General features: G+C 42.1%; 2 long non-coding RNA genes and 1 other non-coding gene across 3 annotated transcripts; 2 read left to right on the forward strand and 1 right to left on the reverse strand.

Moving 5' to 3' along the window:
• The first annotated feature begins 44 nt into the window (after positions 1–44).
• LOC115832310 lies at positions 45–2,329 on the forward strand. Its single transcript, XR_004027718.1, has 2 exons — positions 45–192; positions 1,953–2,329. It is a non-coding gene; the product is annotated as an uncharacterized LOC115832310 (long non-coding RNA).
• Positions 1,942–24,885, reverse strand: LOC115832311. The gene is made up of 3 exons (XR_004027719.1): positions 24,874–24,885; positions 9,530–9,537; positions 1,942–2,022 (listed from the first exon to the last, which is right to left on the reverse strand). It is a non-coding gene; the product is annotated as an uncharacterized LOC115832311 (long non-coding RNA).
• LOC115832685 lies at positions 9,973–10,037 on the forward strand. The gene has a single exon (XR_004028200.1). It is a non-coding gene; the product is annotated as a small nucleolar RNA SNORD41 (small nucleolar RNA).
• Positions 24,886–25,096: the final 211 nt, after the last annotated feature.

Consider the following 25,096-nt stretch of genomic DNA (forward strand, 5'->3'; position numbering starts at 1 on the left):
GCCAGAGTTGTCGCCGCAGATCAGGTGGTAAAAGAGAACGGAGCTTGGCGGCCATATTTGAAGTGGGTAAAAATCTGTAAAGCCACGTTACCATGAGCACGCAGAGAGCCTTTTCTGGAGATTGAAAGGAAGTTGAAGAGCTGGGTTAGCTATCATCGTAAGCTATCATCGTTAGTGATGGCGTAAACCTGGGTAATTTTCCTCTAATGTCGCGATTGTCCTCTGATTTGTCTGTTTAAAAATAGCCTCAGAAAAGTCTTGGCTGTACTTGCAGAGGATTTTTCCCACTCAATGATGTTCGATTCTTTTGATTCTTATTGCTAGGTAATATTGTAATCGCAGGTCCAATGAAATTTGAGGGTAGTCTAGAGTCTGACAGAATTAAGAGAAGGCAGCTTCTAGGAAATATTTTCCTCCCGGATAAAAAGACAAAGCTTCCAGAGGAGACTTCACCTTTCCATTTTTTCTTCTGTAAGTGGGGTGGTGTGAGGACTGACCATGAGGGGACAAGTTTCGAGATGAAAAGCCCACATGCAGGCCGGGCGCGGTGGCTCAGGCCTGTAATCCGAGCACTTTGGGAGGCCGAGGCGGGTGGATCACGAGGTCAAGAGATCGAGACCATCCTGGCCAACATGGTGAAACCTCGTCTCTACTAAAAATACAAAAATTAGCCGGGCGTGGTGGCGGGCGCCTGTCATCCCAGCTACTCGGGAGGCTGAGGCAGGAGAATCACTTGAACCCGGGAGGCAGAGGTTGCAGTAAGCCAGGATTGTGCCACTGCACTCCAGCCTGGTGACGGAGTCAGAGCGAGACTCTGTCTCAAAAAAAAAAAAAAAAAGAAAAACTCACGTGCTGAAGATGGTTGAGGGCAAAGATAGAAAACACCGAAATACTTGATGATATCATTGAGCTGCTGTACCATGTTTGGAACTGCCTATTTCCAGACTTTGTTGTGTAAGATAATTAAAGGTCTTGGACGGGTGCAGTGGCTCATGCCTGTAATCTCATCACTTTGGGAGGCTGAGGTGGGTGGATCACTAGGTCAAGAGATCGAGACCAGCCTGGCCAACATGGTGAAATCCTGTCTCTACTAAAAATACAAAAAACAAAAAAACAAAATAACTAGCCAGGCGTGGTGGTGCGTACCTGTAGTCCCAGCTACTAGGGAGGCTGAGGCAGGAAAATCACTTGAATCCCGGAGGTGGAGGTTGCAGTGAGCCAAGGTGGAGCCACTGCACTCCAGCCTGGGCGACAGACACCATCTCAAAAAAAAAAAAAAAAAAAAAAAGATAATTAAAGGTCTTTACTGTTTAGATTCTAAGTCTGTTGCTTGGGTGTTCTGTTTCTTGAAGTTAAAAGCATTCATCTCCAGGGAAAAAGGTTACTGCTCAGAAAGGTGGAGCTGATTATGTTTGAACCCTTACGAAGTCTTAATATGCAGATTACTTTCTAAACAACAAACTATAGTTTCAGAAAGATACAATAACCTGAAATTATTTTAGTGACTGCTAATTTGGGACGATTATGAATGTACCTGACAGATATGGCAAAAATAGGAGGCAAAGAAATATAATACTGATTTAGTAATAATTAGTGGTATGAGCTAACACTTGCATATGTTGGATGCTATTGTAAACATCAATAGATTTTTGATATGGAAACTTACTGATTTTTTTTTGAGATTACTTTTAAAACTCAATACAATTAGAAGTAATTACAAATATACAGCTACAGAGCACTTGGCAGGGTGACTATCTTATGGTACACTGCTACTTTGGTGGCCCCAAATGAACCAGGCTTCCCAATATTTGCACCTTTAGGAGTTCTCTTCTCTTGAGTCTGATTGGCCCTGTAACTTGCTTTAATCAATAGTAGAATGCGTTGGAAGTGATGTTGTGCCAGTTTGGGACTATGCCTTAAGAAGGCCTGATAGCTTCTGCTTTTGCATTCAGGGGGAAGCCAGCTACTGTGTTAGAAGTTTGACTTCTCAGACTTACTGCCTGTGAAAAGCCCAACCAACCACTTAGGCCAACAGCCTCAGTTGAACCCCCAGCCAGCAGTCAACACCAACTTTTGCCAGCCACGTGAAGAAGGCCATTTAAAAAGTGGATTCTCCAGCCCACTGGAGCCACCTCAGGTGACTTCGTGTGGAGCAAAGAAAGGCTATTTGAGCCCACATTGCAAAATTACAAGCAAATAAATAAAATTATTGTGGTTTTAAGCCACTAAGTTGTTGTTCAATAATAGATAGCTGAAATGTACAGGCAAACTTGGAAGATACTGTGGGTTGGGTTCCAGACCACTACAATAAAGCCAATATCATAATAAAGTGAGTCACAGGGATTTTTTTGTTTTGCAGTGCATATAAAAGTTATGTTGGGCCAGCATGGTGGCTCAGGCCTGTAATCTCAGCACTTTGGGAGGCTGAGGCAGGTGGATTGCTTGAGCTCAGAAGTTTGAGACCAACCTGGGTAACATGGTAAGACCCCATCTCTTAAAAAAAAAATATACTAGGCTGGGTGCGGTGGCTCATGCCTGTAATTCCAGCACTTTGGGAGGCCGAGGTGGGTGGATCACTTGAGGTCAGGAGTTTGAGACCAGCCTGGCCAACATGGTGAAACCCATCTTTATTAAAAATACAAAAATTAGCCAAGCGTGGTGGTGAGCACCTGTAATCCCAGCTACTTGGGAGGTTGAGACAGGAGAATTGCTTGAACCCGGGAGGTGGAGGTTGCAGTGAGCAGAGACTGTGCCATTGCACTCCAGCCTGGGCAACAAGAGCAAAACTCCATCTCAAAAAAAAAAAAAGAAAAAGTTATGTTTACACTATACTGCAGTCTCTTAAGTGTGCAATAACATGTTTAAAAAAACAATGTACATACCTTAATTTGAAAATATTTTATTGCTTAAAAATGATGATCATCTGAGCCTTCAGCAAGTCATATTTTTACTGGTGGAGGGTCTTGCCTTGATGTTTGTTGACTATCAGGGTGGTGGTTGCTGAAGGTTGGGGTGGCCTAAAGTAAGACAATGAAGTTTGCTGCATCAATTGACTGTGCCTTTCATGAAAGATTTCTCTATAGCATGTGATGCTGTTTGATAGGATTTTACCGACGGTAGAACGTCTTTCAAAATTGGAGTTAGTCATCTCAAACCCTGCTGCTGCTTTGTCAATTAAGTTTATATGATATTTTAAATCTTTTGTTGTCATTTCAACAATGTTCATAGCATCTTCACCAGGAGTAGATTTCATCTCAAGAAACCACTTTCTTTGTTTGTCTAGAAGAAGCAACTCCTCATCTGTTAAAGTTTTATCATGAGATTGTAGCAATTCAGTCGCATCTTCAGACTCCACTTCCAATTCTAGTTCTCTTGCTATTTCTACCACATCTGCAGTTACATCCCTCCATGAGGTCTTAGACTCCTCAACATCAACCATGAGGGTTGGAATCAACCTTCTAAACTTCTGTTAATGTTGATATTTTCACCTCCTCCCATGAATCACAAATGCTGTTAATGGCATCTAGAATGGTGAATCCTTTCCAAAAGGTTTTCAAATGACTTTGTCCAGATCCATCATAGGAACTGCTATCTATGGCCACCATAGCTTTACAAAATATATTTCTTTTTTTTTGAGATGGAGTCTCACTCAGTCACCCAGGCTAGAGTGCAATGGCGCGATCTCAGCTCACTGCAAGCTCCGCCTCCCGGGTTCATGCCATTCTCTGGCCTCAGCCTCCCGATTAGCTGGGACTACAGGTGCCCACCACCACGCCCGGCTAATTTTTTTTATATTTTTAGTAGAGACGGGGTTTCACCTTGTTGGCCAGGATGGTCTCGATCTCCTGACCTTGTGATCCACCCATCTCGGCCTCCCAAAGTGCTGGGATTACAGGAGTGAGCCACTGTGCCCGGCCTACAAAATATATTTCTTAAATAATAGGCTTGAAAGTCAAAAGTACTTCTTGATCCACTGGCTATGGAAAAGATTTTGTGTTAGCAGGCATGAAAACAACATTAATCTCCTTGTACATCTCGATCAGAGCTATAGGGTGACAAGGTGCACTATCAATGATCAGTAATTTTTTTTTTTAATGGAGACAGTCTTGCTGTGTTGCCTAGACTGGTCTCGAACTCCTGGCCTCAAGTGATTTTCCTGCCTTGGCCTCCTTAAATGTTGGGGTTACAGGCATGAGCCACTGTGCCCAGCCTGCAATAATATTTTGATAGGAATCTTTTTTTCTGAGGGTAGGTATCAATAGTGAGCTTAAAATATTCAGCAAACTGTGGGTAAACAGATATGCTGTCATCCAGGCTTTGTTGTTCCCTTTATAGGACACAGGCAGAGTAGATTTTGCATATATATTTTTTTTTTAAGAGACAAGGTCTCTCTCTGTTGCCCAGACTGGAACGCAGTGGTGTGATCATGGCTCACTGTAGCCTTGACCTCCCAGGTTCAAGTGATCTTCCTGCCTCAGGTTCCTGAGCAGCTGAGACTACAGGTGAAACTAATTTTTGTGTTTTTTTTTTGTAGAGATAGGGTTTTACCATGTTGCCCAGGCTGGTCTCAAACTCCTGGGCTCCAGTGATCTACACAGCTACCTTGGTGCGTCCCAAAGTTTTGGGGGTTACAGGTGTGAGCCAGCATGCCTGTCCTGACAGTTTTTTTTTTTTTTAAAGCACTTTAAATGTATTATCCCACTGCCTTCTGGCATCCAAGGTTTCTGCTGAGAAAATGGCCAATAGTCTTTTTTTTTTTTTCCCAGAGTGACTGGACTTTAGCTGATAGTGTTATTGAGGATCACTTGTACATTATGAGTTGCTTCTCTCTTGCTGCTGTCAAGATTCTCTATCTTTCAACAGTTTGATTATAATGTGTCTCAGTGTGAGTCTCTTTGGATTTATTTTACTTGGAGTTTATTGAGATTCTTGGATTTGTAGATTAGTGTCTTTCATCAAATTTGGGAAGTTTTCAGCCATTTCTTCAAATAATCTTTTTGCCTCTTTATCCCCTCTTTGGGAATTGTAATGCATATGTTGGTCTACTTAATGGTATTCCACAAGTTCCTTGGTCTCTGTCCACTTTTCTTTTTTTTTTTTTTTTGAGACAGAGCCTCACTCTGTTGCCCAGGCTAGAGTGCAGTGACACAGTCTTGGCTCATTGCAACCTCTGCCTCCCAGGTTCAAGCAATTTTCCTGCCTCAGCCTTCTGAGTAGTTGGGATTGCAGGCACTCATCACCATGCCCAGCTAATTTTTGTATTTTTAGCAGAGATGAGGTTTTGCCATGTTGGCCAGGCTGTTTTCGAACTCCTGACCTCAAGTGATCCACCTGCCTTGACCTCCTAAAGTGCTGGGATTACAGGCATGAGCCACCTCACTTGGCCTATCCATTTTTCTTTATTTATTTTTCTTTATGCTCCTCAGATTTGGAAATTTCAATTGTCGTATTTTCAATTTCACTGATTCTTCTGTGTTTGAGCTCCTCTAGTGAATTTTCATTTCAGTTATTGTGTCTTCCAGCTATAGAATTTCTGTTTAGCTCCTTTTTACAATTTTTGTCCCTTTCTTGGTATTCTAATTTTGGTAATATACCATTTTCCTGATTTCCTTTAGTTTTTTGTCCATGTTTTCTTTTAGCTCTTTGAGCAAATTTAAGATAATTGTTTTAAAGTCTTTGGTAAGTCTAATGTCTGGGTGTCCTCAGAAATGGTTTCTGCCAATTAATTTTACTCCTTTGAATGTGCCATGTTTTCCTTTTTCTTTGTATGCCTTGTAATTTTTGTTGAAAATTAGACATTTGAAAAAACAGCTAACTCCCCTAGTCTTTGCAGATTGGCTCTATACCCGTACAGTTCTTCAACACTGAGCAAGGCTTGCTTTGAGCCTAGGGATCAGCTGAGGTCAAGGCTTAAGGTCTTTTCGGGCTTTTCTGACCAAGTGTCTTACCTGGGCATGTGTAACTTCCCAATTTCCCCATATACATGGCTGCTTTTGAATGTCTTATTTCCTAAAGAGTCTCAGTCCAGTTTCTCCTGGGGCCTTACATGGTCTACTGTATGTATCCACCCATAGTCTTTTACTCCACATGTCAGTGGGTCTGTAGTCTCCTTGCAGCTTTCATGAGCAATGCCTACCGCTTTTCTGAGACCTGAGGCCAGTCCTTTATGAACCCCCCATATGTGCACAATAATTTGCAAAAAGCTCTGCTCTTCTCCCTTCCATTTAAGGGAGGGAACTTGGAATTAGGCTGCTGCATCTTCCAGACTAACAGCACTGCCACATCAGGGAGGAGAAGAGGACAAGGGCAAATAAAGACACCACAAAACTTTCTTAACATTTTGAAGGAGGGCTTTCACTTGGTTACTGTAAACTTTTAACTGTTTTTTGGAGCTCTTACAGGTTAGTTCAGCTCATTTCTGGTTGTTTTATGAAGTTTCTGTTGGATAATGAAAGCTTGGAGCTTTGTCATCCACCATTTTGCTGACATCACATGAGCATCCATCTTAATAAGATAGAAGAAAAGAGCACATTGGACCTTAAGTAAGTATAAGAAAAGAAATAGAAAGTCAAGAGAAGAGGCCGGGCACGGTGGCTCACACCTGTAATCCCAGCACTTTGGGAGGCTGAGGTGGGCAGATCACTGGAGGTCAGGAGTTCAAGACCAGCCTGACCAACATGGAGAAACCCCGTCTCTACTAAAAATACAAAAGTAGCTGGGCATGGTGGCGCATGCATGTAATCCCAGCTACTTGGGAGGCTGAGGCAGGAGAATCACTTGAACCTGGGAGATGGAGGTTACAGTGAGCCAGGATCACACCATTGCACTCCAGCCTGGGCAACAGGAGTGAAACTCCATCTCAAAAAAAAAAAAAAAAAAAAAGACCAGGAGTTCAAGACTAGCCTGGGCAACATAGTGAGAGCAGCCTGGCTAACATGGTGAAACCCCATCTCTACTAAAAATACAAAAATTAGCTAGGCACAGTGGCCGGCGCCTGTAATCCCAGCTACTTGGGAGGCTGAGGCAGGAGAATTTCTTGAACCCAGGAGGCAGAGGTTGCAGTGAGCTGAGATCGTGCCTTGCACTCCAGCTGGGGCGACAGGAGCAAGACTCCATCTCAAAAAAAAAAAAAAAAAAAGAAATAATCTATATTTCGATTATTGTGGTGGTTACGTAGGTGAATACATTTATCAAAACTCAGCAAACTATTCATTTAAATGGGCACATTTTATGTAAGTTATACATGAATAAATTTTATTCATAAGTAAAAAAAACAGTTTACAGAGGCCACTGCCCTGTCAAAATAGTACGTTTGTCTCAATTCATATATTTTGAGTGAAAAATTTTAAAAAGTTTATTCTCTGGATAATTACTTTGCTTTTTCACCTGGTATGGACATTTAGTCTTTGGTGCCTTATGAGAGAAATGAATAAAGTGCTTGGGTAGTTCTGATGAGAGAGATTATGTCTAAGAATACATCAGGGATGGCTTCATGGAGGAAACCATTTTTAATCTTGGCCTTAATTAATAGATACAGAGAAAGAAAGATAAAAATAAAGAAAAAAGCATGGCATTCCAGGCAGGATAAACAATAAAGGAAAACAATATTGCCTTTTGCAAAGATACACTGTTTTTTTTTTTTGAGGGACTCTGAGTTTTCATTGTTTGTAATACCACATCTCCGTATTAAAGACCTGTGGGTAATTTTTAGTCATTAATTATGCATGGATGATTTCTCCCTATGCAGAATGCAGTTTGTGCTTAATCAGGCAATCTTTTAAAAGATGTAGTCTCCAGGGATTTGCTATTTAAGAAGTGGAACTAGCTACATTATACTTAAATAATTCCTGCTACAGTACCATGTAAAAGGTCATTCATCATTCAACATTTATTTATTCTACAAAATATTTATCGAGTGCCCATTATATATCTGGTACTATTCTAGGCAATAGAGATACACATAAGTCAATATTTATCCCTCATGGGGCCTAATATTCTTTTTTTGTTCTTTTTTTTATTATTATACTTTAAGTTCTAGGGTACATGTGCACAACGTGCAGGTTTGTTACACATGTATACATGTGCCATGTTGGTTTGCTGAACCCTAATGGGTTCGTCATTTACGTAGGGTATTTTTCCTAATGCTATCCTTCCACCTTCCCCCCACCCCACGACAGGCCCTGGTGTGTGATGTTCCCTGCCCTGTGTCCAAGTGTTCTCATTGTTTAATTCCCACCTATGAGTGAGAACATGCGGTGTTCGGTTTTCTGTCCTTGTGATAGTTTGCTGAGAATGATGGTTTCCAGCTTCATCCATGTCCCTACAGAGGACATGAACTCATCCTTTTTTATGGCTGCATAGTATTCCATGGCGTATATGTGCTACATTTTCTTAATCCAGTCTATCATTGATGGACATTTGGGTTGGTTCCAAGTCTTTGCTATTGTGAACAGTGCCGCAATAAACATACGTGTGCATGTGTCTTTACAGCAGCATGATTTATAATCCTTTGGGTATATACCCAGTAATGGGATGGCTGGGTCAAATGGTATTTCTAGTTCTAGATCCTTGAGGAATCGCCACACTGTCTTCCACAATGGTTGAACTAGTTTACAGTCCCACCAACAGTGTAAAAGTGTTCCTATTTCTCCACATCCTCTCCAGCACCTGTTGTTTCCTGACTTTTTAATAATTGCCATTCTAAGTGGTGTGAGATGGTATCTCACTGTGGTTTTGATTTGCATTTCTCTGATGACAAGTGATGATGAGCATTTTTTCATGTGTCTGTTGGCTGCATAAATGTCTTCTTTTGAGAAGTGTCTGTTCATATCCTTTGACCACTTTTCGATGGGGTTGATTTTTTCTTGTAAATTTGTTTAAGTTCTTTGTAGATTCTGGATATTAGCCCTTTGTCAGATGGGTAGATTGCAAAAATTTTCTCCCATTCTCTAGGTTGCCTGTTCACTCTGGTGGTAGTTTCTTTTGCTGTGCAGAAGCTCTTTAGTTTAATTAGATCCCGTTTGTCTATTTTGGCTTTTGTTGCCATTGCTAATATTCTTAAATTATGTTTAATATCAAACATTCTAAGAAATCACTGTAATGAATGTAAAACCACTTTGGGTAGACAGTATGATACCAGTAGTTCTATTTAATCTTCCTTTTAAACAAATATATATTTATTTTAAAACATGGGTTTTTCATGTTTTTTTTTTTTGGTTAAAATTTCAGCAATGTGTTTAATACTCCAGGATACCAAAAAAAAAAAAAAAAAGCCTGAGGAATTTATAGTCTAGATATGGAGAAAATACCTATATATGACATGATTAAAGTACTTTTAAGTAGAGTGTGTAATGAAGTTTGAAGTAACAAAATACAGGGTAACTGTGAGGGTGAAATTGACATGGGGTCACAACAGTCAGGGGACATTTATGAAGGAGGAGTGTTGGTGAGATTTTGGTTGGTGCTTCCAGGCAGAGGGAGCAAGACAGCAGGCCTGGAAGCAGTGATGAGTGGGGTATGTGGAGGACACTGTGAAGACTGGCCTGCAATAAAGTTTAATCTGTAATTCCTTTATAAAGATTTCCACGTAGGAAATTAATCACAGTTATAGTCATAGAGGTTCGTTACAGTGTTATTTAAAATGATGAAAATCGGCCAGACGCGGTGGCTCACGCTTGTAATCCCTGCACTTTGGGAGGCCAAGGCAGGTGGATCACCTGATGTCAGGAGTTCGAGAACAGCCTGACCAATATGGTGAAACCCCGTCTGTAATGAAAATACAAAAATTAGCTGGGTGTGGTGGCATGTGCCTCTAGTCCCAGCTACTCAGGAGGCTGAGACAGGATAATTGCTTGAACCCAGGAGGCGGAGGTTGCTGTGAGCCTAGATCACACCACTGCACTCCAGCCTGGGCAGTAGAGGGAGACTCTGTCTCAAACAAACAAACAAACAAACCTCCAAAAAAGATGAAAATTGGAGGGAAAACTGTGACTGTTGTGTGACACTGATTCCTCTCGTATTCGTACTGGCTGATCCTGAGGTGAGTCAAAAAAAGACAAAAATGTATAAAAATAAAGAAAAATAAATAAAATGGTTAAAAATGGAAACAACCGACATTTTAATCAATAGGGGAATAGAAATGACTTAGGCTGTATTCATTCAATAGAACAATACGTAGCCATTTCAAAATGTGTTTTGGATAACAAGGTGGTAAAATGTCCATGATGAAATAAAAATGTTGAGGCCGGGCACGGTGGCTCACGCCTGTAATCCCAGCACTTTGGGAGGCTGAGGCGGGTGGATCATGAGGTCAGGAGATCGAGCCCATCCTGGCTAACATGGTGAAACCCTGTCTCCGCTAAAAACACACAAAAAAATTAGCTGGGCGTGGTGGCGGGCGTCTGTAGTCCCAGCTACTCGGGAGGTTGAGGGAGAAGAATGGCGTGAACCTGGAAGGTGGAGGTTGCAGTGAGCCGAGATCGTGCCACTGCACTCCAGCCTGGGTGACTGAGCAAGACTCCGTCTCAAAAAAAAAAAAAAAAGAAAAATGTCATAATTATGTAAAAGAAGCAGAATATAAAACTGTAAGTACATTATGATGGTAATCTTGTGAAAATGAAAAAAAATGCATATCTTAGAAAAAAAGCCTAGAAGAAAATACTCCAAACATTTTATTTACTTTAATATAATTTATTTATTTATTTTATAGAGACAGGGTTTCCCTGTGTTGCCCAGGCTGGTCTCGAACTCCTGGGCTCAAGTGATCCTTATACCTCAGCCTCCCAAATTTCTGGGATTACAGGCATGAGCCACCATGCCTGGCCTCCAAATATTTTATGATGGTTATCACTTGTTGATGGAATTATAGGTGATTTTTATTTCCATCTTTATATTTTTCTGTAATTTTAACATTTATCGTAATGATTACGTATTTTGTTTATTCTCTTAGATAATATTTGTATTAGTTTGCTAGAGCTGCCATACCAAAATACCATGCACTTGGTTGCTTACACAACAGAAATTTATTTTCTCATAGTTGTGGAGGCTAGAAGTCCATGATCAAGGTACCAGTAGGCCTGGTTTCTTCTGAGGCCTGATTCCTTGGTTTGCAGGTGGCTACTTTCCCAGTCTGTCTTCACATGATTTTCCCTCTGTCTGCACGTGTTTCTGGTTTCTCCTTCTTACAAGGACACCAGTCATATTGGATTAGGGCCCACCCTGAAATAAAAACAGATCACCTCATTTTAACCTAAGCAATGCTTTAAAGACCTTATCTTCAAATATAGTCACATTCTCAAGTACTGAGGCTTAGGACTTATACAAATTTTGGGAAGACACAATTCAACCTATACACTAGTTTAAAAGGTAATTGGTATATTATTGGTAATACAGACACAAAAACTGGGGCAAACCTGACTAGAGTAGAAAGATACGTGGCAAATAGCAATAGGAGGGTAGGTGAAATAACTTCAATGATACCTTAATTATTGATTGTTCACTGTGTACTGGGCATTGTATTAAGATATATTGACTGTCTCATGAAATCATTGATTTAAATATTGATTTAATATGGCATCAAGTTTGGGAAAACATTGAATCATGACAAGCTGTGGACTTTGGGTAGACATAAGGAATGACTTGAAGGCAGGAAAATGACACGAGGAAGGGCATTTTATTTATTATTATTATTATTATTATTATTATTATTATTATTATTATTATTATTTTGAGACGGAGTCTTGCTCTGTTGCCCAGGCTGGAGTGCAGTGGCACAATCTCGGCTCACTGCAACCTCCGCCTCCTGGGTTCAAGTGATTCTCCTGCCTCAGCCTCCCGAGTAGCTGGGATTACAGGCGTGCACCACCATGCCCGGCTAATTTTGTATTTTTAATGGAGACGGGGTTTCCCCATGTTGGCCAGGCTGGTCTCAAACTGCTGACATCAGATGATCCACTGGCCTCAGCCTCCCAAAGTGCTGGGATTACAGGCGTGAGGCACAGCGCCTGGCCATTTATTTTTATTATTTTTTTTGAGACAGAGTCTCACTCTGTCGCTCAGGCTAGAGTGCAGTGGCATGATCTCGACTCACTGCAACCTCTGCCTCCCGGGTTCAAGTGATTCTCTTGCCTCAACCTCCTGAGTAGCTGGGACTACAGACATGCACCACCACACCTGGCTAATTTTTGTATTTTTAATAGAGATGGGTTTCACCATGTTGGCCAGGCTGGTCTCAAACTCCTGAACTGTAATCTGCTTGCCTCGGCCTCCCAAAGTGCTGGGATTAGATGCATGAGCCACTGTGCCCGGCCACAGGAAGGGTATTTTAGGAAGATTAGTTTGGTAACAGAATGGGTTGGTGGGCCAGGTGCAGTGGCTCATACCTGTAATCCCAGCACTTCGGGAGGCCGAGGTGGGTGGATCACTTGAGGTCAGGAGTTGGAGATCAGCCTGGCTAACATGGTGAAACCCTGTCTCTACTAAAAATACAAAAATTAGCTGGGCATGATAACGGGTGCCTGTAATCCCAGCTACTCGGGAGGCTGAGGCAGGAGAATCGCTTGAACCTGGGAGGCGGAGGTTGCAATGAGCCTCGCCATTGCACTACAGCCTGGAAGACAACAGTGAAACTATGTCTCAAAAAAAAAAAAAAAAAAAAAAAGAATGGATTAGTGTCAGTTTAATTTCAGGGATCAGCAAACTTTTCTGTAAAGGACCAGAAAGTAAATATTTTGGGGCATGCATATGGTCTCTGTTGCAAATACTGAACTCTGTCATTATAATGTGAAAGCAGTGACAGACAATAACTAATGAATGAGCATGGCAGCTGCTAAATCTCAGGTTTAAGCTAAAGCTACCTTCTTACATATTTTAAGTTCAGCCTAAAGGTTTCTTTGTACATTGTGAACTACAACCTAAATGGAACTGTAAACAGACTGTAGCCTACTCTTGTGCCAATCACTGTTTCGGCCAATCAAACATGGCCAACTGTTCAAACTGTGTTCAAATAGGGCAAATGCCGAGCTACAACCAATCCAGCTGTTTCTGTACCTCATTTCCATTTTCTGTATGTCACTTTCCTTTTTCTGCCCATAAATCTTCCACCACGTGGCTGCTCTAGAGTCTCTGAGGCTACTCTAGCTCGGGAGGCTGTCTGATTCATGAATCATTTTTTTGCTTAATTAACTCTTTTACATTTAATTCGGCTGAAGTTTTTCCTTTAACTCAGTGTACCAATAGAACTTATGTACAAGGAAAATTGCAATGTTCTCAACACAAAGAAAAGATAAATGTTTGAGATGAAGGATATCCAAATTATACTGATTTGATCATTACACATTGTATACAGGTATGAAAATAACACACGTACCCCCCAAAGATGAACAACTATTATATATCAATTAAAAAACCCTTGATGTACAAGAACAGGTGGTGGGCTAGATTTGGCCGATTGGCCATAGTTTGGTGACTCCTGGAATAGATCACATAAAAGGGACAGTAGCAGATAAAAACTGGAGGTTCAAGCCAAGTTAGGAAGAGAATACGGCAATAATTAATATCTGCAGTGAGGAGGGCCAGAATTAAGCTGGCCAATGTGATGGAAATGGAGATATATTGGAGCCCTTTTAGGGCCAGAATTAAGCTGGCCAATGTGATGGAAATGGAGACCAGGTGATGACTGGAATGCAGAACGTGAAGTGGAGAAAACGAAAGATTTTGGGGATTCTGAGCAGGGAAGTGGGGAAAGGGCAGGGCAGTGCCACAGACATAAATGGATACATCCATGAACTGGCCATTTGCCTGGATGCTCCCAAATCCTTTTCTGCTCTTACCCTCTCTGACTCATATCACATGAAACTACATGCCCCCTGGCTTCTGAATGGGTTCTGGCAATGGAAGTGTAAATCAGAAATAAAATTCTAAGACCCCCCCAACCATCTGAATGGACCCCTCCTCTTGGCCAAGGGCATTCCAGAATTAACCTGAAAAACTAGCTCAGGCCATGAGGGAAAAGAGGGTCGGAAATGCCTCATTATACCCTCTTCCCTTTTGGAATTCAGGAAAAGCCCGACCAGCATTGACCAACACAGATCTTAAGTCTGATCAGAAACATTTACAATCTACTCTCTCAGAAGCCCGCTACCTGGATGCTTCAAGTGCAGGATAAAACCTTGGTTTACACAACCCCTCATTGTAACCCAGACATTCTTTTCTACTGACAATAATACTTTCAACCTGATGCCAATCAGATAATGGTTTCTTTTTTCTTTTTTGAGGCAGAGTTTCTCTCTTGTTGCCCAAGCTGGAGTGCAATGGCGTGATCTCGGCTCACCGCAACCTCCGCTTTGCGGGTTCAAGCGATTCTCCTGCCTCAGCCTCCTGGGTAGCTGGGATTACAGGCATGCACCACGACGTCTGGCTAATTTTGTATTTTTAGTTGAGACTGGCTGGGCACGGTGGCTCACACCTGTAATCCTGGCACTTTGGAAGACTGAGGCGGGCGGATCATGAGGTCAGGAGTTTGAGACCAGCCTGACCAACTTGGTGAAACCCCGTCTCTACTAAAAATATCAAAATTAGCCAGGCATGGTGGTGTGTGCCTGTAGTCCCAGCTACTCAGGAGGCTGAGACAGGAGAACTGCTTGAACCCGGGAGGTGGAGGCTGTAGTGAGCCGAGATCGTGTCACTGCACTCCAGCCTGGGTGACAGAGTGAGACTCCATCTCAAGAAACAAAAAAAATAACTACAACAAATTAGCCGGGCATGGTGGTGCACACCTTTGGTCCCAGCTACTAGGGTGGCTGAAGTAGGAGGATCCCTTGAGCTCAGGAGTTCGATGCTGCAGTGAGCTATGATTTCTCCACTGTACTCTGGCTTGGGGAACAACAGAGTGAGACCCACCATCTCAAAAAAAAAAAAAAAAAAAAATGGGCTGGGCATGGTGGCTCATGCCTGTAATCCCAGCACTTTGGGAGACCGAGGCAGGCAGATCACCTGAGCTCAGGAGTTCGAGATCAGCCTGGCCAGTATGGTGAAACCCTGCCTCTACTAAAAATGCAAAAATTAGCCAGGCATGGTGGCACATGCCTGTAGTCCCAGCTGCTTGGGAGGCTGAGGCAGAAGAATAGCTTGAACCCGGGGGGCGGAGGTTGCGGTGAGCCGAGATCAAGCCACTGTAATCCAGCCTGGACGACAGAACAAGGCTCCATTTCAAAATAAATAAATAAATAAATAAGTAAATACATAAATAAATAAAAAAGTAGAGACGGAGTTTCTCCGTGTTGTTCAGGCTGCTCTCGAACTCCCAACCTCAGGAGATCTGCCTTGGCCTTCCAAAGTGCTGGGATTACAGGCATGAGCCATGGTGCCCGGCAGAGAATTGTTAAATCTACCTATGACCTGGAAGGCCCACCCCCTACCTCCCTCCTTTGAGTTCCACCCTTCCAGATCAAACCATTGTAAATCTTACATGTATTGATTGATGCCTTATATCTCTCTAAAATGTATAAAAGCAAGCTGTACCCCAACCACCTTGGTCGCATGTTGTCAGGGCCTCCTGAGGCTGTGTCACAGGCGCGTCTTTAGCCTTGGCAAAATAAACTTTCTAAATTGATTGAGACCTATCTCAGTTACTTTTAAGTTCACAAAACTCACTGGCACAAGAGTGTAGACAGGGGGAAGGGAATCCAGGATGGTTCTCTCCTGCTCTCTCTGCTTCATGTATTATTCCTAGCAGCAACATCTCTTCCTCCTTGGCCAGAGAGCCTTTCTCTCCACTATCCTAGTTCCTTCCATGCAGACCTTGCCATGATTCTTCCGACCTCTGGATGCCCTTAGATTCTGGGCTCCACTAACTCTGCTAACTCCCATTGTCCCTCCAGCCTAGGGGGTGGCGGCAGGTGCCTGCTGTTGCATTTCCAGATTGCTTCGTTGTGCCCCTTTTGGCCTCTTAGCTCTTCTCTTACCCATGTACCAATTCCTTGTGGTAAAATCCTTCTGAAATACTTAGAGTGGTTTCTGCTTTCTGGCTGGACCCTAACTAATATAGTTCAGAAGCTGCATCAGTTATTAAGTTATTATCTCTTAGCTCCAAACCCACTGCTTTGTGATTCTGGGGCTGGTATTCCACAAACTGCTTTTCTGCTTCTCCAACTGTCTCCCTGTTCCACTCTGCCAATGAGGGATGCTAGAGCAGGGCTAGAAGGCTGGACGTGGGAGAATGAATTGTTACCTCTAGTTTATTCCATGTGGGTTTCCTATCTAATTGCATCCTGTGAGCACCATCAAGCGGTGCTTCTTCATTCCAGCAGCGCCTCTCATCCAGGAGCTGTATCCAGTTTCCAATCTTTCTAACACTTGCAGAGCCGGTCTTATCATGCCCACTCAGAGACATCAGTGCGGCTCTCTCCTCAGATGTATGAATTTCAGTTCTGTGGGAGCCTTTCTTTAAGCTTCAGAGTTTTTTATTTTGCTTGTTTGTTTGTTTGTTTTTTAGACGGAGTCTCACTCTGTTGCCAGGCTGGAGTGCAGTGGCGCAATCTCAGCTCACTGCAACCTTCGCGTCCCAGGTTCAAGCGATTCTCCTGCCTCAGCCTCCCAAGTAGCTGGGACTACAGGCATGTGCCACCACACCCAGCCAATTTTTGTATTTTTAGTAGAGATGGGGTTTCACAATGTTGTCCAGGATGGTCTTGATCTCCTGACCTCATGATCCACCCACCTCGGCCTCCCAAAGTGCTGGGATTACAGGTGTGAGCCACTGTGCCTGGCCTGAGCTTCAAAGTTTTAATCACCCTGGCCTCTTCCCTTTGTTCCCTCAGCTGTAGGGGTGGCAACTGTGTTCTGCAATTGCTATCTCTGTGGTCCTTTAGAGTTCTCTTTTTGCTCTTTCAGTTACCTAATTAGCAACTTTATAATTACTTAACAATCCTTTATATTTAATTCTTTCCACATACTGGTATGGTTTCTGTCTCCTGACTGGGTCTTGCCAGTTACAGAAGTGCAGCTGGGTTTTTTTTGAAAGGTGTCAGGTTTGGTTTTGAGTATATTGAATTTGCAAGACAGCAGGCTATTCAAGTGGAGATAACTTGTACATAGATCAACTATGGCCCTGGAGTTTGTGGGAGAGACAGGATCTGAAAACGTTTTGTTCTCGTCAGCACTGATGTGGTCACAGTAACTATGATTGCTTGAGCTCTTCGGGTGAGTGGTGTGCAGTGCCAAGAGCAGATGGCTGAGAATAGCCTCACAAAGAAAAGGTGGCAACATTTTTAAAAATCACAAATTTGAAGATACAATGATGAATTTATGATAAAGTATTGATAAATGAAGCTTATACCAAGATTTTTTTTCTGGCTACACTTAAATTCTTCCCCAGCCCATGTTTCAAAGTGTGTACCAATATTGAGGCTCTCCTTACAAAGCAAAAGCCTCGGTACCCTGGAGCTCTTACTTTTCCTCTAGCACCACTAGGGAAAGCCACCAGGTCACAGTGAAGACAGTAATTTATCCTTCCTTCTTTTGATTCTGCGAGTCTACTATCAACACTATAGTGGTACTGCAGAAAGATATTAAAGTTACGAGAAAATTTTATCATCTGATCAGTAGGGCTCTCCCCATACTAACCAGCTATTTTTTAAAATGTCTTTTAAAAAACTTTTATTTTATTTTACTTTTTTGTAAAGACAGGGTCTCACTATGTTGCCTAGGCTGGTCTTGAACTCCTGGCCCAAAGTTATCATCCCTCCTCAGCCTCCCAAAGTGCTAAGATTACAGGCATGAGCCACCGAGCCTGGCCTTTTAAAATGTCTTATCAATTTATTCAAACATCTACCGAGTAGGTACTGACACCTGGTGTCAAGTGTCCATTTCTTTGCAGTTTCCTGCTCACCATTGTTCTAAGCCTTTTCTCCCCTGCACCCTCCTCTTGGTGCCCCTCCGTGCCCCCTTCTCCTTTGACAGGGGCTATCTGTTACTTTGCTGGCAAAATAAAGACCATGTGAGATAAGCCTTTTAATCCATTCCAAAACAACTCTGTGGCAATTTCTTTCTCTTCCCCATCTTAGGTGAGGAACTGAACTTCCTCTTTCCAAGTTTAAACTAACCTTATGTCTTCAGTCCTCTCTGTTCTTTGCCTTTTCTCCCTGGTGGGTGCTGTAACATCTGCAATCAAAGATTTTCTCTCTTAATTATCTCCTTTTTGTCTAGCTTAAGCACCTTTAATTTCTTCTTCTGTCCTCTGCCTGCAGATATAATCCTTTTTCCTCCTTGCTGAAAAAAACAAACAAAAACCCCAAACCCCAAAGCCTTCATTTGACCTTGCTGCAATTTTCATCCTAATTTCCTCATCCTTTTGTTGTTACATGTTTGAGGACAGAATTCCATTTTCTCAATGCAGTCACTCCTTGTTCTGCCCTCTTGACGTCTGCTGCTCCCTCAGCCCTCATCTCTGCCACTCAAACTGATTGCTGAAGGCAACCCTGGGTTCCTCATCCTGAGGCGTGGTGGGTTTTTCTCATCCCTCATTGTCTTAGATTTCTCAGTGGTATTTGACACTGTTGATTATCTTTCTTTCTAACACTCTCCTTTCATAGTTTTCATAGAACAACATATAATTTTCTTCCCATCTTTTTTAACCTTTCGAGACAATTTGGATGACCGTATGTGCTGAGCTTAAATTCCAACATATCTACTGCAGTTTGATGGGGGCATGAAGAAATAGTGGTGTCACCAAAAACTGATTGCTGCTAAGATAGGCTTTGTATAATTTTGTCCGATGATGTTAAAATCAACTAGGGGTCTGTCTTCAGCTTGAGAGGTCTTACTATTTGATTGTGTCAGAAGCTGGTTAAAGTAACCAGTCTCATCAGAGAATAGTGCCTGTTGTATAGTCTCTCCCTTGAACCATGCTAGCTAACTAATCCCTAACACATTTTGCCCTTCCAATCCCTTTCATTTCTCCACGTTTTAACCTTCCAGTTTCTGATTTAGATACATTAATTCATTGTTTAGGATATGATCAGGTTCTATCTTCTGACTTTTTACGTTTATGTCCCAGTGGCATGTATTGGTTTTATTCATTAAACTTAGAGTTCTGGAGGTTTTTCTGCCCTAAGTGTAACACACTGTGCTCTATATAAGAACAACAGCAACAACAACAACAACAAACAAACCCACTTCATTTGACAGGCTTTTCTCTCTTCTTTCTTTTTTTAATTTTTAATTTTTTTTTTTTTTTGAGATGAGGCCTTGCTTTGTTGCCCAGTCTGGAGTGCAGTAGTGCGATCATGGCCCACCACAACCTCGACCTCCTAGGCTCAAGCCATCCTCTGTCCTCAGCCTCCCAAGTAGCTGGGACTACAGGGGTGCACCACCACACACAGCTAATTAAAAATTAAAAAAAAAAAAGAAAGAAATGGGGTCTCACTGAGACAGCCAGGTGGGAGGTGGTCCCTGGAGAAACTCCAACCAGCCTGCCAGCTGAGGTGGAGCCTGGGGAAGTTCATGACTTTTGCAGCGGGAGGAGCCCGGCCCCTCCTCTTCCTGTGTGGAACCTGAGATTCAAAGGGCGCGTGGGATGCGCTCTAGCAGGGGGCTCTGGCCTTGTGGAGGATCCTTGTTTCCCCCTTTTTTTCCCCTTTTCACTCAATAAAACCCTACTTCACTCACCCTTTAAACCGTCTGTGAGCCTAAATTTTCGTGGCAGTGGGACGGACAAGAACTCCGTCTTTAGCTGAACTAAGGAAAGTCCTGCAACATCACTGTGTTGCCTAGGCTGGGCTTTTCTCTCTCCTTAAATGTAGAAGTTATTTAACATGATCCTGATTTTGAAAAGTAGAATGCTTCTTGGAGATTTTATGTTTGTTATTCAAGATGAAGAAAATAGGATTTATTATTGTATGAGAATAATTCTATCCATAAATAAAAAATGCTAATTTGAAAAATGTCATCATCCTATGAGACTGGATAAAAATAAGAAAGGATAACCTGGTCTTATAAACAATTTTTTGGGCATTGTGCAAAGTTATAGAGGAGCTTCTAGTTCTCAGTGTTGTTAGTTGATATCTACCATGGTGCTTTAGACCAAATAGAAAGAGAACTGTGTAGGGGAGGCCTGCCCCTCCACACTTGTGGGTGCTTCTCGTTAGGTGGGACGAAAGACTTGAGAAAAGGAATAAGACACAGAGACAAAGTGTAGAGAAGGAAAAGCGGGGCCCAGGGGACCGGTGCTGTGCTTACAGAGGACCCACACCGGCACCGGCCTCTGAGTTCCCTTAGTATTTATTCATAATTATTTTTACCATCACCGGTGCTGTGCTTTGAGATGTATATGCGAACATCTCCATAAACCTTTTAGCAGTATTGCTCCAGCAAGCCCCACCTTATTCCTAAAGGCGGTTTTCTCCTGACTCAGTAAACAAAGCACATTCTGCACCGCCCAAAACCCTTTTAACCTTAAGTCACCACAGCACATGTCTCTTGCGAGGACAAGGTTGGGGGTAGGGTCACAGACTAACAGCATCTCAAATACAGAACTAAATGGAGTCTCTTATGTCTACTTCCTTCTATATAGACACAGTAACAGGCTGATCTCTCTTTCTTTTCCCCACAGAACTGAGCATTGTGAGTTGTTGGAAAAAGAGGCCTCTACAACAAAGAAAAAAGAAGACTACAGTTTTTTGAACTTTAACTATTACTTATTCCTGATTTGAACATAGCAGATTTTTTTTTCTTTTTTTTGAGACAGAGTTTTGCTCTTGTTGCCCAGGCTGGAGTGCAATGGTGGTATCTTGGCTGACTGCAACCTCTGCCTTCTGGGTTCAAGTGATTCTCCTGCCTCAGCCTCCTGAGTAGCTGGGATTATAGGCATGTGCCACCACACTTGGCTAATTTTGAATTTTTAGTAGAGATGGGGTTTCTCCATGTTGGTCAGGTTGGTCCCAAACACCTGACCTCAGATGATCTGCCCACCTTGGCCTCCCAAAGTGCTGGGACTACAGGCATGAGCCACTGCACCCGGCCTTCAAACATGGCAGATTTTAGTAGAGCCTTAACACTTATCCCTGCTGCTGTCATTTACCGTGAGTTAACTTATATTGCTGAAAGTAGGGAGATTTTGCTACTTATAGATCATAGAATTTCCCTACTTTCCCCTTTTTATTCTTTTATGTTGTATTTTTTCTCCGATACATATGTTGTAGTTGGGTACATTGTGCAACTCAAATGCGTAATTTAATTTTACTTTGGTGCAAAGAAGTTGAGAGTACAAGGTGACTTGGCTAGTAATGAGGAAGTCAGGGCGAGAATGCATCTTGGATTCCCCACTAGCCAATTCTGGGACAATTTGAGCCTCAAAGTTACAATGATAGTTAACACATAATAACTTACTGACCAAAATAGAAATCCAAGAGTCCAAACTGATGTACGTGAAAAAATGAATAGCTTATAAAAGGAAGACAACAGAACACCTTCTCCTTATAGCAGAATGCCAACTAATAAGTGTGATAAATGTAGATGGAATGATGGAATGAGAAAATCACCATTTGATAACTACCATATTAGTAATTGCTTCAGACAAGAATCATCAATGGCAGCTAAAGTTAGCCAGCAAGTTTGATGAGGAACATGGTATTTACTAGTCTTGAATAATCTCCCTTAAGGTTACCTAGTCATTACAAAGGGAAAAATAGTAACTTTACAGTGGCGCTGTCTGGTAAACACTGCTTTAACCAAGTAATCAAAGTTATATCACTAATGATGGGACCAAGTAAGATGCATTTCTCATGTGATGTATTTTTTTTTGGACAGAGTCTCCATCTGTCACCCAGGCTGGAGTGCAGTGGCAAGATGTTGGCTCACTGCAAACTTCACCTCCCGGGTTCCAGTGATTCTCCCACCTCAGCCTCCCGAGTAGCTGGGATTAGAGGCACCTGCCACCACGCCCGGCTAATTTTTGTATTTTGAGTAGATACTGGGTTTCACGATGTTGGCCAGGCTGGTCTTGAACTCCTGACCTCAGATGATCCACCCCCCTCGGCCTCCCAAAGTGCTGAGATTGCAGGCGTGAGCCACAGCACCTGGCCTTCTGATGTGATGTATTAACAAGGACACAACATCATTTTAGTGATATTCCTGCCAAAAATGCATATGCTGAATCTAATCATGAGGAAATATCAGACAAACTCCAATTGAGGGATATTCTACAAACTGGCCTCCAGTCTTCAAAAAAGTCAAGGTCATGAAAGACTGATGATCTGTTTCAGGTTAAAGGAGACTAAAGAGACATGACAACTGGATGTAACATAATCCTGGAATTGGAGACTGGACTTAAAAAAAAAAGACATGTTGGCATAAGTGATGACAGGTGACTACGTACTGGATTAGAAAATGGTATTGTGGGCCGGGCACAGTGGCTTACGCCTGTAATCCCAGTACTTTGGGAGGCTGAGGCAGGTGGATCACCTGAAGTCAGGAATTCGAGACCAGCCTGACTAACATGGTGAAACCCCATCTCTACTAAAAATACAAAAAATAGCTGGGTGTGGTGTCTCATGCCTGTAATCCCAGCTACTCGGGAGGCTGAGACAGAAGAATCGCTTGAACCCTGGAGAGGGAGGTTGCAGTGAGCTGAGATCGCACCATTGCACTTCAGTCTGGGCAACAGAGTCAGACTCTGTCTCAAAAAAGAAAAAAAAAGGAAAAAAGAAAAAATGGTATTGTATCAATGTTAAATTTCCTGATTTTGATAATTGTACTATGGTTATGTAAGAGAATGTCCTTGTTCATAGAAAATGCACATTAAAGAATTTAGGGACAAATAGGCATGATGTTTGCCACTTAATAATCTCAAAGCGTTCAGGAAAAATATATACACATATATCTGCAGAGAATGACAAAATATGGGACAAATGTAAGCAATTAATGAATCCAGAGAAAGAGTATACAGGAATGCTTTGTATGATTCTTCAACTTCTCTGTAAATTTGAAATTATATCAAAATAAAAAGTTACCAAATAAGCCCAATTCTTAATTTTTTGGGGAGGGTTAATTTTTTTTAAGTAAATTATTTTTAAAAGTATAATATGTATACAGACGAGTGCACACACCAAAAGTGTACAGCTTGATACAGCTTATGAAACGAACCCCCCACGTAATCACAATCCAGGATTTCAAACACAAAACTTCCATATTCTCTACTCAGATTTCCCGTTGTTAACATTTTGCCATATTTCTCTCTCTCTCTTTAACGTATATGATGATTCTTTTTCCAAACCATTGAAGAACAAGTTGCAAACACGATGATCCAACCCTTAAATACTACAGTGAATTTCCCCTGAACAAGGACATTTTTACTGTATAATACAACTATCCCAATTCAGGAAGTCAACATTGATATAACGCTACTATGCAATTAACAGACCCTGTTCAAATTTTGCCAACTGTTCTGTTCTCTGTTTGTAGTCTAGAATGTGATCCAGTATCACACTGCATTAGTTGTTATGTCTTTTTAGTCTTCTTCCATCTAGAATTGTTCCTTAATGTTTCCTTGTCTTTCATGACCTTTACAGTTTAAACAGTGTTCTATTTCATTCTCTAAGTACTCTCAATTGGGGTTTGTCTGATACTTTCTCCTGTCTATACTCAGGTCATGAATTTTTGGCAGGAGTGGTCCCCAAAATAATACTAAGCTGGCTGGGTGTGGTGGCTCACGCCTGTAATCCCAGCACTTTGGGAGGCCAAGGTGGGTGGGTCACCTGAGGTTGGGAGTTTGAGACCAGCCTGACCAACATGGAGAAACCCTATCTCTACTAAAAATACAAAATTAGCTGGGCATGGTGGTGTATGCCTGTAATCCCAGCTACTTGGGAGGCTGAGGCAGGAGAATCACTTGAACCTGGGAGGCGAAGGTTGTGGTGAGCCGAGATTGTGCCATTGCACTCCAGCCTGGGCAACAATAGTGAAACTCCGTCTCAAAAAAAAAAGAAAAAGAAAAACTTTCCTTAATCATTCATTTATCATTCATTCATTCATTCATTTATTAATGTCAATGTGAACTCATGGACTCTTATGTTAGTCAATAGATTAGGATCTGTTATCATCATTTATTACAATGCTCAGATTGTCCCAGTTTTGGTCAGTGAAAACTCTCTCAAAGCTGTGTCCCATTTCCTTTGGATATATCTCCATCATTCTTTGAGTACTTCCTTATTTTCTGCTATTATAGAATATTCCAAACTCAACTTATACCCCAGCACTGGAATCTGTCATTTCTCCAAGGATTCCTGGTTCCTTTTAGTGGAGAATGGTATTTAGAAACCAAGATCTGGGTGCTTAGTAGGCTCATTGGAACTAGGGTTCACATGCACACATTGATTATCTATATCTATCTAATCTTATCTATCTAATCATCATCTAGCAAATATAAATTCACACCAGTATCTCCAATTCCAATCCAATATCTCAATTTTTTTCTAGCTTTCTTCCATTCCATGTGGGAGAAGTTCACTCCATTTTTCTTGACCTCTCAGCTTCTCAGTCCCAGCTCTGGTGCCACCTCTTTTGCCAGCAACTTCTTTGGTTCTCTGCCTCCCTGTGGCTGCCTCTGTGGTGGCCATTCTGCCTCCTTCATGGGATAGACAGGAAGGGCAGGGAAGAGGGAAGTGGAAGAGCCATTCTGATATCCCCCTAGCTCTTTTTTTTTTCTTTTAAATGGAGATGGGGTTTCACCATGTTGTCCAGGCTGGTCTTGAACATCCGAGCTCATGCCATCTGCCAGCCTCTGCCTCCCAAAGTGTTAGGATTACAGGCATGAGCCACTGCACCAGGCCTTCCCTGGCTCTTTAGTTAGAACCCAACACTCTTCAGGAATTGATACACACTGAGAGTTTGACGCCTCAAGATATTCCAGTGTGATGGGTTGTTTTATGACTTAAAGTGACTAATACCTGCAAGATGAGTTAGTGTTTAGTGAGAATAGGGGAAAGAGAATCAGCAGGAGCAGACAGAGGGGAGAAAATAATGGAAAGGATAAATAATCTCCCTTCTAGTTGGGGATGGACAGAACTCAACTCCAGTTTTAGTTTTATAGGGGCAATGATTC

The sequence above is a fragment of the Nomascus leucogenys genome, chromosome 22a, assembly GCF_006542625.1.
Source record: "Nomascus leucogenys isolate Asia chromosome 22a, Asia_NLE_v1, whole genome shotgun sequence".
Lineage (NCBI taxonomy): Eukaryota > Metazoa > Chordata > Mammalia > Primates > Hylobatidae > Nomascus > Nomascus leucogenys.